General features: G+C 38.8%; 1 long non-coding RNA gene across 1 annotated transcript; it reads right to left on the bottom strand.

The window, feature by feature from the left end:
* Positions 1 to 7,557: 7,557 nt before the first annotated feature.
* LOC124883721 lies at positions 7,558 to 12,437 on the bottom strand. Its single transcript, XR_007042295.1, has 3 exons — positions 12,341 to 12,437; positions 8,012 to 8,107; positions 7,558 to 7,916 (listed from the first exon to the last, which is right to left on the bottom strand). It is a non-coding gene; the product is annotated as an uncharacterized LOC124883721 (long non-coding RNA).
* Positions 12,438 to 13,995: the final 1,558 nt, after the last annotated feature.

The raw sequence follows: 13,995 nt of genomic DNA, 5'->3' as shown, positions 1-13,995 counted from the left end.
GCTTCGCTTTTTGACTCAGCTCTCTCTTCACCATGACAGACCGGTACAGCACCTGCATCACTGCTGACGCAGCACCAATCTGTCTATCGATCTCCCGCTCCATTTCTCCCTCATTTATGAGCAAGACCCCAACTTGAGGCAGGACCTCCCCCCCCCCTGACATGGAGAAGGCACTCTACCCTTTTTCCTGCTCAAGACCATGGCCACTTCACACAGCTGCAAACTGCTCCAGTGAGAGCTGTAGATCACGAGCTGATGAAGGCAATAGGACCGCCTGACAGCATCCCTCACCACCGCTGTCCACCAGCGGGTTCGTGGATTGCCGCCGCAACAGGCACCAACGACCTTGCGACCACAGCTCCGGTAAGCCGCCTCGGCTGTGTTTAACCATTTAAACAATTATTTTGTAATTTGTTTATTGTAAACACCTCAATAACTGATTTTTGCCAATAAAGCTAATTTGCATGGGGAGGTTCAATCATTTTAACTGCAGCTGTACGTTTACTACCCACAGGAGTTACCTTCAGTTTATATTTGCAGCTGAAGTCCTGTATGTTGTAAAAACATACCTCTTTACATGTGAATGACACAGCAATCTGAAAACAAGAGGGCCATAAAGAACAGACTAAAATACAGAACATTACATATTGTGATATGATAATAATTTACCAATTTCCCAGGCTAATAACCAATGCCAACCATAAAATATTTTCTCAATGGATCTTATTTACCACAATTAAAACAGCTGTACACAAATCTATAGATTAAAGAGCTGGTAATTAGCAGTAATAATAAATAACTGATGGCCTTACAACAAACAAATGAATGTTTACTTTCTGAACATTATGCAACAGCTTCTTGCCTGTTACACAGACCACAGATCAATAATTAATCACTTTACTGAAGTACTTGTCTGCCTCTGTAAATTACAATATATGCCCCAATAATTCTGACTATTTATCTCTTAATAATTCATTAAATCATCTCTGCGAATGTGAACAAGAACTAGCTTTCTTAGCCTGAATTTGCCTTTGCAGCAATGCACTGCAGCACAGAAATGCAATGTTTAAAAGAGGATCAAATTACTTTGTGCATGCTCATCAGGAGCACTGTGTCTGTCACCCAGAGGTCTCTGGGTGTGACCGCATTGTTCTGCAGATGGTGTGTGTGTTGAATGGACATGTCCTCTCTGTCCCACAGCACCACTGTTCCTCCTTTGCTCACAGTCAGATACTGACCTGAGGTCTGGATGTACAACACCTAGAGAGACCAGGGGATATGGCAAGACAGCAGTTTAGCTGGGGCAATCGCTATTCTTAACTCACAGTGACAAAACAGCTGCCTTTATGACACTTATAATAAAGCAGTGTATCTTTTTAGACCAGAATTGGGGGAGTTAATTAGTTTAAATGTGGGTTTTTAAAATTGAATTTTAAATATTTAGTATATCGTGTTCTCCTCCTCTCACTAGCTCCTCGGTTATGACAGAACTACGCTTGAATAAGCCCATTAAACATAATCTCCCCTCTAAATCTTCATCTTTCTGGGTCTAAGAAAAAGAAACTGAGCTGCCCACTTTCTAAGCTGCAATTCAGAATTAATGAATTGCAGGATTTTACTGGTTGAGGTTCAAGAGAAAAACATATATCTGCAAAGCCAGCCATTAACCTAATTTCATTGGTTAGAGTTAAGATGTCCATTTTATAGTCAAAAGAGACCTTCATACAATTTATCTCTAGAACTGTCACCAAACTGTTTTATAGCGCCTTTTTCACAATTTTTCGCATTACATCCTCAAATTTCAATATATTTTGATGCTATTTTTTTGTGATATACTATCACAACATGGTGCAAAATTATTAAATGGAAGGAACATAATTGCTTTCACTGCACACATAAGAATGCGTGCAGTGTAAAGTTCAACTGTGTGTGATTCATGCTCTGTATAAATACAGCTATTCTGTGAAGGTCTCACAGGTTTCCCAGTGAACAAACAGCATAACAAATACTAAAAAACACAGCAAACAGGTCAGGGATGAAGGATGGAGACAGTATTCTACCAAGACATGGCGGTCAACCTAAACTGACAAGAGATCATAAATTAGAGACACAACCAAGAGGCCCAGGATAACTCTAGAAGAGCTGCAGAGATACACAGCTCAAGGGAGATAATTTGTTGAGAGGTCAACCGTTTCGTTGTACCCTCCGTAATTCTGGCCATAATGAAAGAGTTGTAAGCTTCTTTAAAGTAAGCCTTAAGAAGTCTCCACAGCAGTTTGCCACAAGCCAGGGAAGAGACACATCAAGCATGTTGAAGAAAGTGCTATGGTTTCATGAGACCAAAACTGAACTTTTGGCCTACATGCTAAATACCATGGCTGGTGGTCACTACCACCAAGACCAGGAATTTGGCTGTTTGGATTCGCCATTGAGAAGCACCAGAAAGATTCTCAAGGCTGACGGAAAATTAAGAGTCAGCCAGACCCAAATAATTGTTGTTTTCTGAATCTTGTTCCCCTGCACGGCCTTGATGGCTGGCTATCTTTAGCCTCCACTGGAAGTTATGTAAACATGACGCTCTGCTCCCTCTGTCCCCTCCCTTTCCTGAGGACATCTGTGAACCTGCTCAGAACTGTGTGGCCGGTTGATGAACATTCCAACATACCATCAAGGACAATGGCCTCTGTGACAGTGCTTCATGGACTTACTTTGCATACACTCACATGCACACACGTACATGCTCATATAAACATACGCCTGACATGCAGCCTTCACCATATCTCTGTAATGTTGGGACCCAGCCATGGAAACAACATTAAAACTCCGGTACAAACTTTTCTGGAACTTTCAAAATAAATTGCATTTAACTGACTTCCAGCAACTGAGGAAAGGGGGGTACCAGCAGACTTCCCATGATGACTTCCACCGGTGATCACGGGGATAGGAGGGGAACAGCGCGCTAATGTCTCTTTGCTGGCAAACAGACATAAACTCTTCAACTGGATCCATGGATGTCATACGATCATCGATCATATGCAAAGTTAAGTACGAATGAAATACTGTCTGTGTATCTGGTATTTTCATTCATGAACGGGGAAATTAAGGTGTAAGAATTGCTTACTTTCTCTCTGATGCCTGCAAATGCAAACTGTCCCAGAGAAGTTCCCTACAAAGAAGCGGTCTCTACGAAGCCGAGCGGAGCGGTTTCCCAGTCTGGAAGGAAGACAGCAAAGACCGCATCACCGTGGTTACAGTAACGTGTAGTGTGGTTGGCGGACAGAACGGGCCGTCTTTCATCTACAGCCACGGAGGTTAGCTAGAAGCTAACCGTTTGTTCACAGACCGGCCGACAGAACAGCCGCCACTCCCCAAAGCTAAGGAAGTTAGCTGTAGCTAACCGTTTAAAGACTGTGGATGTTTATTCAAACTTCTCCACCTTGGACAACGTTCCTCACCACAGTTCATGAGGTTAAGTGTTAGGGCAGAATAGTAACAAGATAATCCTTGGTTCTCAAACATAAACATTGCATGGTAATGTTGCATCACTCTTTTGGTCATGGTTCTCAATCATCTTTGATCAACTTTTTTATATTGTACATAGCCCATTAGTCTTCCTTATTCTTTAATTCTGCTTGGTAGTTTAGTTGGATTGTTTTAGCATAGTAAAGAGTTTGTTGATTGAAATATGTTTGACTTTGAGTTGACTTATTTTTGTTAATAAATACTTGCATTTTAAGAAATTGTGTGAATTCATTCCATGTGTGTGCAGAGTTTTGCTGTTCAATAATGTCAGAGCTTGTCTCACACCTTTCCATTTTGTCCTAATACCATCACCTTACTGGGCTGGTATTCACAGGACAACCCTTAACAGACCGAAATATTATTTGATAAAATATTAAAATATTAATATTAAATAATATTCTCAGATTCATAATCCCAACAACAATATGTTGTCTCGTATATGTGTTGTTTATTTGTGGTGAGGTTTTCTTTTTTATATTGCAAACTGTATCCTGCTAAGGATAAAGTGGGAAATATATATTTTTTTTCCCTCCTCTTACCTAATGTGGTCTTTCTTCTTATCCTCTTTTTACCTAAATGTGGCTTCATAGATGTTTAGATTCCTTAGAAGGATTCATAGATTTCTAGACAACTTAGAAAGATTGTGTACAATCTGTTATTACATACCAGTAAAAGCCAAACATTAGTATTTGAAAGTTTGGACTACAACTGTTTTATACCAGTGACCCAGCTTCTCTACTTAGACTTCAGTGAGTGCCCATGACTGTTACTATTTGAATGATGGGACCACAACTGCCTCATACCAGCGACCTCAAGGATTAATATTATCATTTTTCTTCTAGCACAGGATGAATTCCTTACCACAGAGGACTTAATGAGCTAATTACCTCTATCAGAAAGATTGGATTAGGACAAGCTCTTACCAGTAAATCCCCAAGGATTTTGATTTGTTTTTCTGTGTTTGATTGTCTGTATCATTGTATGTTTTTCCTCAGCGCTTTGAGTGCCTTGTTGCAAAAAGCGCTATATAAATAAACTTGACTTGACTACCATTAAAAATGCAACTACAATTAAACATGTTAGAGGCTGCAAAAGACTTGAGGCTGAGGTGGAGTTTCACCTTTCAGCAGGAAAATGACCCTCAACATACAGACTGAGGTACAACAGAACAATTTTAAATCAAAGCATATAGGTGTGTTACAATGACCCAGTCAAAGTCAAAACCTAAATCTAAATTAGATCTGTAGTAAGATTAGAAAACTGATGTTTAGAGATGCTCCTCATCTAATCTTATTGTGTTTAAGCTGTTTTGAAAGAAGAACAGAGTAGACAAAGATTTAAATCTCTAGATGTGAAAAAACTGTTAAGAGACATACCCAAAATACTTATAGCTGTAATCACAGTAGAAGGTGGTTCTACAAACTATTGACATAGAGGAGCTGCATACATACATATGTCACACCTCTCCAATTTTTATTTGTAAAACATTTAGAAAATAATGTATAATTTCCTTTCATTTTCACTATTTGCTTTGCATTGGGCTTTTACAAAATTCCCAATAAGATACATGAAGATGGTGGTTGTTAGTCATACGTTAATAAACTAAGGCCTTGAGGGTACATCTAACTAGATGCTCAAGTAAAAAATTTTCTTGTTTTTTCTAGCTTACCCCAATCTCCAAAACCAGATAATTTTTAACCGTCTACTGTAAACCCTTATGCACACAGTTGTATACTCCAGCCTTTACTACTGGTGTGCACTTTTTACAGGCATTAGTGAGAACTTTCAGTTATTTCCAGCTGTAAGTGCAGCAGCTAGACTCATTACTGGGACCAAAACGGCAGAAAACACATTAGTCCTGTGTATGCCTTCCTTTTAGATTCTGGATTGATTTTAAAATCAATCCAGAATCCTTTTGGCTAAAGCACTGTGTAATTTTCTTAAGAATAGTGCAATAAAAATTATATTTCACTGTGCCAGTAGCTTTAATTTCTGTATGTTTAAAAAATATTTTCAATTCTTCTCCTAAAAAAGGGTCTTTAAAGGGTCAGACGCTTCCAGGCATGTGGAAAACAACTGACAAAACAGTTTGACATTTTGACATCCTGCGGATTGAAAGATTAAAGTCGTGAGCCTTCACTTTATCCACAGCAGTAGGCACTTTATACCAGCTTCTCTATTTGCATATTAATTGATAGATGAAAAAGCAGTCCGGAGCCATTTATCTCAAAAGAGGTGTGCCATTTTGATGAGCAAGAGCCTAATACTTTTGAACGTTTTCCGGCACAATGTTTAATAATGTGGATTTTCCCCCAGTCAGCAGAGTTTTAAAACTCACAGAATGTTTTTCCTATAACATGTGGGTCATGAGTTTAAATTGAGCCATATGTTAAGGTGGTTGTTACAAGCTCCGCTTCTAATACGTTTTTGAAAAGTAAGACGCCTTTCACCTTTTGAACAGGTTCAGGATGAGGACAAGTCAAGGTGTGTGGCGGCTTCCCGCAAGAAGCACTAATGACTCTGCTGTTCTTAAGTTTTTCAGAAAGCTTCACCAGCAGAAAGAAGGTCAGCCCTCTCCAGCTGATATGGCTCCCAGGAGCTTTCGAGGCTTCTGGACAAGGAGCGGGGTCAACTAGAGGAATCCTTATGCAAGATAAACAGCATCATAGAATTTATTACATTTGTTACCTTGTCTTGTGAAACCTTCTATAAATCGGTGCTTTTAATAAACTGACTCACTAAATCAGACTTACAAGGAAGAGGCTCTGTAATTTTTTATAATCCTCAGTGTTCATCCTGTTTTCAAGCTGCGCCACCTCCATTATGGTTTCCATGGTTACAGCTCAGACCTGCCAATCAATCGCCCCAAGCATAACAGACAAGGTTAGAGACGTTAAAACCTCGGTACTATTTGTGCATCAGGCTCTCTGAAATAATACATCCCAGCATTTCTAAATGTTACACGACAAAAACAGGATGTCCTTTGCTTGAGTAATCCCTTAGTAACCTTCAGAATCTATTTCCCAGCAGGTTGTCATGTCATAATGGTCATAAAGCAGAATCACAGCGGTAGGCTGTATTTTTTACTTGGGGCTTTTCACTTAATCCATACAGGCCTGTGCAGAACAGCATGCAAAGGTCTTTCATTCTCACCCAGGTAGATGACTTTTGGAGGCAGGTGAAAAGGTCTCAGAATCAGGCCTCAGAAACGGTTCGAGGGCGCAGCAGGTTGTCAACACCAGTCAAGCCTCTGATTGTGTCAGCTAACACCAAACAGAAGGACATCACAGAATAGACAAAAGCAGAATAATACTCCACGTGAAAGGCAGGATTTGTTCAATGAGCCTGCACTATAATTAGGAGCACATTTAAGAATGGATTAGAAAGATGTGATGATACTTTTTTTTTTTCAACTTTCACTTAATCCTTCTGGGTCCTTTGAAACGTTATTCCAAATATAGTTTTTGCAGTGTATTTTGGGAGGAATTGTATTTTTTTCCTAAATAGAGCAATATGGTACTCTTCAGCATTTTTTGTTCTCCAGACTGCATTTTTTTACAATACACTACCCTTGAAATTTGATTTGTACCTTAGTTCAATCCCATATGTTGAAATCCCTTTAAAATATCATATTTATTGTTTTGCACTAGGTGAAGATATTTTGTCCATGTGCTGTAAATCTAAATAAATACGTAAACATATAAATAAATAAAACCCAATTTGCGTATATGTGGTGGGGCAAAAGATGGATTTGTTTCCTTAAACACTAAAACTGGAATTTAAGGGACTAAAAATACATGAATATTTCCTTTGTAAGACAAATACTGACATTAACAATGGCATTAATAAAAGCTAAATGCACAAATAAATAAAGTTGATGCATAATATTTTTCTGACAAGTGTTTATTTTTTTGTTTTTCTGAGAGACCCAGGTGAAGCAATTTGCTGTATACACATACAACTCACCAAAAAATACAGATTCATCTGCATTAATGTTGCTGCCAATTTTTCAAACTCTCAGGCCTAAAATAATAATAATAATAATAAAGAATCTGAGAAAAATCTGTTGCTTTCTATGGCAAAATAAAATAGCTTTTTTGTGACCAAAGGACACATGTGTAGCACAAAATAAAGAGACCCCAGAAGGTCAGCAGAGGACAAGAGTTCTCAGTTTCAAATTCAGCCTGATGCAAAAGTCTGTGTGACAAATCTTATCGAATGTGCGGTCAAACTGATATGAGATTCAGATGACAGGGTGTGTAATAATGGCGAAAACAACAAAACAATGCTTTGCAAAAGCCATGACTGTGCAGTGTGATCTTGATCTGATACTTTAACCACCATTTGTTTCCATCTGTGTAAACAAGCAGGATGCCACGGATGTGCTTCTGCAGCTGCAACAAATAAAAAGAATGGTGATAATCTGGTGATAATCTTCACTCCTCTTTTGTTCATGATCATGATGACTTTTAATCAACTGCACCCTGACTTGTTTTGCAGCCAGCTGCTGGTTATCCGTCTGGATTCAATTACATGGGGGCAGCTTTCCTCAGATGAAACATTTTCATCTGATGATCCATCCAAGCTGGTGTTGGAGTGAAGGAAAAAAGATTGAAATGTTTTCTAAGTTTACTGTCACTGAGATAAGAAAAATGCACTAATCAGTGGAATCATTATAGGCACTTGTAGGGGAAGACAAAAACATTGATTATTTCTTTATAAAAGTGCCTGACACTAAGTTAACAATCTACACTTCAAGCTGTTTTAAGAAAACAGACACAACGTCAGTTATTTGAACAATCTAAACAAGGACCAATTTGCTTAGAGGGTGAATCCACTTATGATATCTCAACCACCCACTTTTTGTAGACATCAACAAGCTTCTGACAGCGTTCTGACTCCATCACTGCAGTAATCACAATTGGACAAGTCACTTTAATTTGTTAATTTTATGCATAATTAACCATTTTTCAATCAGGCTCACAGTGGGGCCATTCTATAGATGTAATGTTAACCTGCATGTTTAGGATTATTGTTCTGTTGTCATGTAAATAATACATGCTCTTCAAACTCCAGGGTTACTTATGGAGTACCACAAGGTTTAGTGCTTGGCCCAATTCTCCTTACTTCCAAATATGCTTGCAGTAGGTCAAATTATCAGGCGGCATGGAATAAATTTCCACTGTCATGCTGTTGATGCCTTATTTATCCATTCATCCTGATGAATCCAACCAGTTATATAGACTAAGGTCATTATGTCTTGAAAACATAAACACCTGGATAATGTTTAATTTTCTGCTTCTAAACCCATACGACTCATACAACAGAAGTTGTCGTATGAGTCTTTAAAAAAGAAACTGCTTAGTTAATCAATTATTGTGCATGGCATTAAATTGGCCTCTTATACACTTGGCTACATAGCTGATTCATATAGCTACAGGTTGAGCTTCTACTGTAACTAACTGTGCTCTCTTTCATACTCTAAACTTAAAAACGGGCTCAGAGTTTATCTGCTTAGCAGTTTTTCTTTTCAAGATGAAGCCACTAAAGGAGCAACTACTGCCTTTAACATTTTACTTTTATTTCATGTCAAAAGTACTCCTGAATCAGTGCTTCTGTGTTCTTTTGTGTCTGTTGTGGAAAATTATTTTAGTGCTCTGAACTTTTCTTTACCTCTCTCCTCTCTGACCTCTGTGTTTTGGTTATTTAAGACCAGATGGGCTCTAAATTCATTATCAGGAGTTTTATGGTTAACACTCCCTGAAGTGTTGTATCTAAAGGGATGGTAGATGGGTGCTCTCATAAATAACCTGGTTACCTCTGACCCGGGGTGGGGTCTAGGGGCCATATTTCTAAACTCTTTCAAGTTGAGATAACACCCTCATTCTGGTATAAATACTGTTTGTGACTTCTGTTCGTTGCTCTGCTTCACTGACTAAACTCAGTGACAGAGTCTTCAAACGCTGAAATGCCTTTGAATAAACTTATAAAGACAAAGTCTGGTCTGTCTCTTGTTAATGAGTTGACTTCTCTCCCACTTTGATAAGAAAATCGACAACATGTCTCTGCTCTGTTCTCTCAAACCCCCAGTCGTTAGTGGCACATGGCCGCTCACACTTAAGCCTGGTTCAACTGGAGGTTTCTTCTTATTAAAGGGGAGTTTTCCTTTCCATGGACGCTACATGCATGCTCAATATGAGGGATTGCTGCAAAGTCAACAACACAATACAAGTGACTGTCCACTGCTGCTACCTGCTCATCCAGGAGGAGTGAAAGCTAAGTCACTGACTCGATGCAATCTGCTGGATTTCCTTAGATAGAAAACTATTGAAACGGATGGAATAATAAACTGAATCTGACTGCATTGTTTGATAATTAGGATCAATTGGAATGTACACTACCAGTCAAACATTTTAGATACACTTTCTAATTTAATGGGTCTCTTTATTTTCATGACTATTTACATTGTAGATTCTCACCAAAGGCAACACAACTATGAATGAGCAGACATAGAATTATGTAGTAAACAAAAAGTTTGTAATAACTCTAAACATTTGTATATTTTAGGTGTATTCACACTAGGAAAGTCATTTGGTCCGCTTGTTTGGTCCGGACCAAAAGCAAAGTTTATTTTTTTCATTTGGTGCGGTTTGTTTTCACATTGTACTTTTTGCAAGTGAACTATTAATTGTAAACAAAGCCACGCGGGTGACGATCATGGCTCCCATTGGACAGAAATGACGGGGTTGGGACAGAGCACAGACCCGGAAATTGAGGAAAACAGCTGTAGACGTGCTGCGTGCAGCACCTCTGTTCTGCATATTTGTGCCGTTATTACAGCTGCAATATTGTTGTGAGGGTGAAGAGCAGCTCATTCAACACAGACTTTGAGATGTTCCATTTATAATGTTGGAACCCTGTCGAAGAATGCGTGCTGAACGCCGACGTTCTCTACGTTCCTTGTCCCACAACAAGCCAGTAGCGTTGCTAAGCAACACACAGCTTATCAGGTATGATTACCTTACAACACACACCTTTGCTACCGGCTACGGTGGTTTTTATGTCCAAAGAGACGTACGCTTTTTGTAGTTGGTTCGGATCGGGGCCGGTTTGTATTCAGACCATAAGCAAACCGCACCAGAGTCCGTTTGGAAGCGGACCGAGACCACCTCAAAAAGTGGGTCTCGGTCCGGTTGTTTGGTCCTGACCAGGGTTCGCTTGAGTGTATTCACACCTGCACAAAAGGTCCGGACCAAGGGGGAAAACGAACTGTGGTCCGTTTAAAGCGGGCCAAAAGTGGCAAGTGTGAATACACCCTTAGATTCTTCAAAGTAGCCACCCTTTGCTCTAATAACTGCTTTGCTCTCTTGGCATTCCCTCCATGAGCTTCATGAGGAGGTCACCTGAAATGGTTTTCCAATGAGTCTTGAAAGAACTTCCCAGAGGTTCATTGAGCCTGACGCCCAAAAGGTTAATATTTCAGTCATTACAGCAAAGGGCAGCTACTTTAACGAATCTAAAATATAAAACATATTTAAAGTTCTTTTACAATTTTTTGTTTACTACATAATTCAATGTCTCCATTCACAGTTTTCGTGTCTTCAGTGAGAATTTATGTACAATGTAAATAGCCATAACCATAAAGAAAAAAATTAAATAAGAAAGGGGCTCTAAAACCTTTGAACCGTTAAACTTTATTTATTCAAGAAATTAATTCAAGAAATACCTTACAATGTGTTGTACAAAAGGGAAACTACAATATTAAACATCAGTACATCCATATAGTTATTCAAAATGAGTTTTAAAAACAAAGGATTTTAGTTGCTTTATAGAAGACAAGACCTCAAACTCAATGGGAGAGAGTTCCAGAGTCCTGGTGTTACTGCCAAGAAGGAGGTTAATGAGGAGCAACCAAAGAACCACCTAGGCTTCAGCCAACCATAAACTGGCAAAGGGGGGATAATAAAGTCAAAAAACAACCTCCAAATTTATCAACTTTATCTCTGATTAACATCTACATTGTTGAAACATGAAACTGGAGATTCCAAAGGGCGAATGATCCCAAACAGACATTCAAATTTTGTTTAGTAATAAGTATAATACACCAAGAATAAGCTTCTGCAGTCGCCCATAACCTTAATCCTATTGTAAATTTGCAGACTATGTTTTAAAGCCAGGCCCCATACAAAAAAAACAACCAGTTTAAAATAGCTCTGCTATCTGTGTTTAAAAGAGTGGTCAAATATCCAGACAGAATAATCCCACAGGCTTATTGATGGCAGCGAAAATCATGATGTTAAGGTACAATTTGCTAAAGAAAATGTATTCAAATGTTATTGGAGGTATAAGCATCCATTTGAGAAAATCCACAATAAATTTAAACTTAATAAGCTTTTTGGTCACTACAGGCTTAGCAGGTGATCCCCAAACTTTTGAAGCATTTGCAGGATCTGTGAAGTTTGCAGTTGTGATGAAGACCACTTTAGTCAGCCTTCTTTTAAGGAAAACAATATGAACACACAAATATGGTTAATTACATCATCCAGAATCTTCATGCTATAGAAATATGAAACACAAATTTCTGCTACCCCAAACAAACCTTTGGATGGTTCGTCATGACCATTCGAAAAATCTGCTGTATCCAGCACAGTCTTTGCTTTGTGTCTTTGCTGAGATTTATGCCAGACAGCAATGACTGAGAGGTAATCAACACCAACAGCCCTGGCTGCAGCATGCAGACACCCACAGGCAGTTAACTAACCTGCCAAGACACATACAAGACACACACCCACACACACAATTCTTTATCATCTCTCACCCTTAAAGACTCCGACAAAGTTTCCTGGCAACCAAGTAGTCAAAAACGTGTTGTGTTTGTGAGTCTGGGCGTTATTGTCCACATGTGGCACTGGCTGATGGTGTGTGAGGGTGATATTTCGATTCACAGATTAGGCACAAAGAGAAGATAATCTGTTTGAAAAACAACAACTCCACATTACAACCTGCACGCGTGCAGTAGCTGCAGCAACAATACAATTCAAAGTAGTCGTTTTTTTTTTTTTTTCTGTTTAAATGCACGAAAGCACAGAACAAAATCATAGAGTCCGAACTTAAAGAAATAAAATCAGATAAACACAACAAAAGCTTTACTGAGCCAACATCATGCCTTTCGGAAACCAGCCTGTGGGTCATTCACTGCAGCGTACACAATAAAAAAAATAAATAAAACTTGTAGACTTGTTAAAATCAAACAAAAAGATTGTGAGTATGACAACAAGAAAGAATGCAACCCAAGATCTCACATTTCTCTTCCCCCCTTCTGCCTCAGCAGCAATGTCCAATCCCTAGTTGTTACTTGATGGTCTGGAATAACTTGAATTGGATGATTATGGCGGTCGTCAACAGTGACAGGATCAGAAAATTAGGTCTCAGCAATTTCAATAATAAAGCTTTAAAAATTAACACTATCACAATTGGATTACGGTGGCGCATGCCGGAGCCAGTGCTGAACCCAAAAATAGTCCCACACAAATCCACCATGGAGAATCCACTATTATGCAGGGAGAAGAATGAAGTTGCTGGAATGGGGCGAAAAAAAAAATTGTACGGATCTTGGAGCAGGAAGCAAAGAAGTGCAGTCGAAGAAAAGAGAATGCAAGGGCAACTGAGCGAAAATGAAGCACTTTCAGACCACAATGCAAATCCGAAGGGAGACCCACTTTTGGAAATCCTTTTCAGAACTCTTTAATTTACAATAAAAAAGAAAAGAGCCTCCACACTCCATGACTCTGTCAAATGAGTAAAGTGGGGGAGATCTCAGCGTATGAGAAAGAATCAAGCATAAACATTATGTAAAGTATTTATGGTAGCAATAGACTTTTTTCAGTTTTACTCCTTCAAATTTCTTCAAAGCTAAATTGAAAAAACAGCCCTTTAGCTTAAACCTCTTGTGATGCAAACAAATGTCTGCTGACAGAAGTTTGATGCATCTAGTTTTTATGATAAAACTCTTAAACATCACACAGAATTTTTTTTTCCAAATCAAAGCTCTCCATTTCTGTTCGTAACTGCAATCCAAGTTAGGTTTTTAGACATCAAAATGTGTCCATAATTCCAAGAGGAACTTCACTGTGTGAGACTGAGCAGCAAACTGGACTCTTAACTTAAAGAAGCTCTTTGATGTCAACAGACTGACAGGCAGGGTTTCTAAAAACTCTTCAAATCAAAAAACGCACAGCTGCTCTGTCCATGTTTGAAAAGCAGAAGAGAGAGTTGTCAGTAATAATTAGAGCTTGACTTATGGTTTCATAACAGAAGTGAAGAAAAAAAGACAGTGAAGCCAATGACTTACTGCCTCCCCAGAGTGGTTAATGCTTTTACTGCAGTGTGGTGAACCAGTGCAGAACGGGGTTAAAAAAGAACTGCAGACTCCATATTTATAAGTTACAGTGGCATCTAATCTTTCTTGATATT

Source organism: Girardinichthys multiradiatus, chromosome 18 (genome assembly GCF_021462225.1).
Source record: "Girardinichthys multiradiatus isolate DD_20200921_A chromosome 18, DD_fGirMul_XY1, whole genome shotgun sequence".
In the NCBI taxonomy this organism is placed as follows: domain Eukaryota; kingdom Metazoa; phylum Chordata; class Actinopteri; order Cyprinodontiformes; family Goodeidae; genus Girardinichthys; species Girardinichthys multiradiatus.
Note: the sequence above shows the minus strand (reverse complement) of the source record. Positions and strands in the feature narration are given on the sequence as shown.